The 4,555-nt window shown below is 38.0% G+C and overlaps 1 long non-coding RNA gene across 1 annotated transcript in view; it reads left to right on the forward strand.

Moving 5' to 3' along the window:
• The window catches only part of LOC106877310 (uncharacterized), a 30,569-nt gene that overhangs the window by 19,249 nt on the left and 6,765 nt on the right, over window positions 1-4,555 (forward strand). The window lies entirely within an intron of this gene.

Below are 4,555 nucleotides of genomic sequence, written 5' to 3' on the forward strand. Positions count from 1 at the left end.
CAAACATTTGCTTCACCACATACCGAAGTTCATATATTAAACTATGATTGTTCACACTCATATCTGTGTCCATAGCTGCCCGTCTCTTTGCATCTGTTCTCTATTCATACATAGAAATATGTGCATTTGCATAGATAGATGTAAAGTATATTCATTATGCATGTCTATATATTTAGATACATGCGTATATATACACATACCCATTTATATATGTTTGTACATGTATATTCTTATAGCTATTGTTGTTGGCACTCCGTCGGTTACGACGACGAACGTTCCCGATGATCCGATCAACGGAACTGCTTGCTCGTGAAATTAACGTGCAACACTCCACAGACACTTTTACCCTTAATGTAGTTCTTGGGGAGATTCAGCGTGACACAGAGTGTTACAAGGCTGGCCTTTTGAAATGCAGGTACAACAGAAAGGAAGAAAGAGTAAGAGAAAGTTGTGGTGAAGAGTACAGGAGCTTTAGGTGTTTTCGCTCAATAAACACTCACAACGCTGCCCTAACCAGTGGGCCATTGCGCCTCCACATATACATAACCATATACATGCATATATGTAACATATGGTATAATTATAAACGAGAAATTTCTCTGCAGACTAAAAAAAAAAAAATGATGAAGAGCCTTATTTCTATTTTCAAACCTTGTTGGGTTCTCCTCAGAGGCGTCCACATCATTCTTACAGTCTCCAGAGAAACAAGCAGCCAAACTGTTTATATACTCAACAAATGCAGAAGTTACTCTATGAAGGAGTCCCTAATTCACATACCAAATATATATATGCTTGTCAGTATATAAATAGTGTGTAAAAATAAGCAGATGCCACTAATGCAGAAAAAGGTGTTAGATTATATTGGCCTGGAGCAGTATAAATAATTAATTGCACCCAGTCGATTAGTCGATGGCTCATCTATTGTCAACAGCTATAGCCTGTGTATTTCTATATATTGCAGCTGAAAGAAATGAAATACCGTTGTGATATATACGGCTTTACGAAAGCTCTGTTCTGGCACCAATATAAAAGTGAAGAATGTATTGTGCGCGTGGACTCGGTCATTCGAAACTTAAGTGTGTTGATCCCAAATAAATCACCACAGTGTAACGGAATACAGCCCTGTGAAGTGTCTAATGTCAACTTAACTAATCTCGTCCACAAAATGACGAGCTTTCTATCAATTCAACTAACTGCCTTCTGAAACCTTGGAGATATAGATACATATGTGTGTGTGTGTGTGTGTGTGTGTGTGTGTGTGTGTGTGTGTGTGTGTGTGTGTGTGTGTGTGTGTGTGCGTGTCTGCGTCTGTGTTTGCATGTTTGCGTGCGAACGTGCATTTGTGTGCGCGCGTGCTTGTGCGTCTGATAGAGTCGATTTTCCCATGGAACCCAGGAAACTGTGTTTCCATTCGGTTTCTCCATGACTGATATCTGTCGGTCGCGATTCCTGAATGAAGCGTTACTTTTTCCGTTCATGGGACAGAATTTCGACTGAAAATCTACAGAACGAGAACAGATGTCGCAAGACATCTTTTCCAATGCTCCAATGCTCCAATGATTCCGTGAAACTACCAGCCTGGACTGGTAGTTTTTTAATATTGACACTGAGAGGATGAAAGAAAACTCTATCTTCGCGGGCTGTAAACTCTTAAACACAAAGCAGACTAGGCCAAAGTAATTGGCACACATAATCCTATACAACATACAACACTGCAATAGTTCTACCAGTTCGCTTTATATGTATATATACTAGATAGAAAGAGTTAATATCACACAGAAGAAATAAAATTAGTAACACACAGAACATCTAGGCTTAAATAAAATCAGATAAAAATAACGATGTTATCTGAAGATCGCATTGGCGTGAAACTTCAGTCACAAAGAAAAGTATTAGCTTGAAATAAACAGTCTGCACCAGATATTGAGTTCTCACTTCCTCCTTCATTAACAATTATAAATTTTGAATACTTTTTTCTCTCACTCTCTTCTTGCTTTTCCTCTCTCCCTACATATATACATGCACACACATACATGTATATCTATAAGTGTGTGTATGTGGGTGTGGGTGTGTGTGTGTATCTGTTTTTGTGTGTGTGTGTGTGTGTGTGTGTGTGTGTGTGTGTGTGTGTGTGTGTGTGTGTGTGTGTGTGTGTGTGTGTGTGTGTGTGTCTGTCTTCATGAGTGGGTGGGGATTGAGCATGTATATAAGAGTGTATGTCTTTGTGAGTTGCTGTTCATGTTTGTGTATTTCTACTTGACTCAGGTCAATCTTTCAATTTCCTCCCATTCATTCTACCACTCCTAATACGATGACCATCACAAACACGAATAATCACAATCCCCGTAACCATTTTACTCTATCTTGAAATTTACTGTTACCATTCTTACAACCTTACAGCACCACCTCCGTTTGTATCAAGTATCAACACCACTTCTGCAATACCACTTGTTTTCTATAAGACTCTGACTAACTTCTCCTTTATTTCCTCTCGCTTCCCGTCCTAGTTTAGCTCATTTATCAGCTGGTGCACTTCATGCTTGTATTCCCATCTCATAGTTTTCCACTTCTTTCTTCTCCCCTCTTTCTCACGTTCTCATACTCTCTCTCTCTAATATTGTTTACTTGTCCCTTCAAGCATATATACGCACACATGTACATTAAATGATTATCACAAAATTAAGGAGGTATTTTTTCTCATTTGAATTACACTTTAGATTAAAATAAAACATCTACAGCACTTTTCGTGGAAGACGTAGGTTGCTGTTTATACCCACATTAACTTCAACAGAGTAGTTGTATAATTAAAGGAGTTCTAGCAGCTACCATCCTGTCTTATTTTTGATATAATATCACTATATCCAAGTAAACTTTTTTTATCTTCAGACTGTAGGGTGAATTTTAAGGGTTATTTTACTGTGAAATTTGGGATATGTTAGCACTGAATATTATAAATTTTAGTAATAGGTTATTTTTGTTGATTTTGGTGGACAGTCCTACGTCAGTTCTGATTGTGGTCACATGTAATCAAAAGAATTCCAGTCATAACCATTCATATTGTCTCAGGTATAATGTACCTTAGACAATACGTATGCAAGTGTCCTTCTCGTTTTATGACAAGAATTGATGATTTGAAGGAAATTCGACTGTTATCTTTAGTTGGTTGAATAATCGCGTTGAAGATAGCCCGTTGACAGGCATAAAGATTCCTTCATAATGTTCATAGATCATTTAACGCCGTAGCAATTCATGAATCACTAATATAGAAATGGTTCATTTGACAAAAATCCGAGTCAACATGTCTGGAAAGAACTTCAGCAGGAAACTACTCCTACTACGGCATATCTGTATGAAATGAAGCGTTGAAACCATTATAATTGCAAAGATATATCGAAAACAGGAATGACAAATAGATATTTGTGTACAAGTGAGGCTATTGTTATATTCAACGTAGAAATACAGCAATAAAGAAAACGGGTTAATCAGTAGAAAATAGAGATATTTCTTCTGGAAGAACTAAGTTCAATTAGAAAAGATGAGGATTATTTTGCAGTTTCAGATTTCTGTACTTCAGTTCTCCAGAATAAGTTCTATTTAACCCATTTGCTTGTCACTTAACTGTGCCATAATCAGAAGTCTCCATTGTTGGCGGGAGGTGTTGCACTGTTAGGGCTGTTCGTCCGTTTTGGTCTCCACTTGGCACCTAACTCACATCTATGGCTCCAAGTAGCTGTTTGCATATAAGAACGGCCACGCCATTGTAAACTGCTTCATTTGGTGGGGGTAACCAATGGGTATGTAACTTTTGGTGAGTTAGGGCTTACCTGACTACGAGGTACAAGAAAGTTGGTTAGAGGAGAGTTTAAAGAGCGTTAGAATAAAACATAATGGGATGAGAAAGAGCGAGTGTTAATGAGAGTGAGTAAAACAGGAGGGAGAGGAAAGAAATGAAGATAAAGAGAGAGGGGAAATGAATAGTAAGTTGCAATAAGAGAAAAAGAGAAAGAACGAAAAGTTAGTGAGCGTTGAAATTATTGAAAGGCCAAAGCAAGGGAGGAAAATCATCTATAGATGTGTAATAACAGTATCAGTATAATGCCATCTTGCTAGAAATCGAGTTACGAAACGGATTTAGTGGACGACAAAGGTGTCTTACTTGTCTTATCTTCTTCTCTGCATTCAAGAATGGGTTGCTGCAGCAACCTTTCCCTCCGTTGAACCATGAAGGTTTCTTCCGCAGAGACTGCCGGATCCAATCTGTTCAAGCACCCACCCTACCTCTCCTTTGCAGAAAGACTATTAACACAACTTCAACTAAAATGTAAGACTAACTTTACCTAACTCTATTCTTATACCACCATATGCAATACTATATCCACTAACTGTTTCTCCTGCATCTCTCACACCATGAACTCTAACATACTCCTCAACATTCTGAAGAGATCTGCCAAACCATTTGGCACAATGAAACGATCGTAAATGACTCATTATATAATCTCCACATAATTAAATCAATGGCTCACTAGCCCAATTGACTTGCTTCTTCTTGTGTTTG

This window comes from Octopus bimaculoides, chromosome 1 (assembly GCF_001194135.2).
Source record: "Octopus bimaculoides isolate UCB-OBI-ISO-001 chromosome 1, ASM119413v2, whole genome shotgun sequence".
Taxonomy (NCBI): Eukaryota; Metazoa; Mollusca; class Cephalopoda; order Octopoda; family Octopodidae; genus Octopus; species Octopus bimaculoides.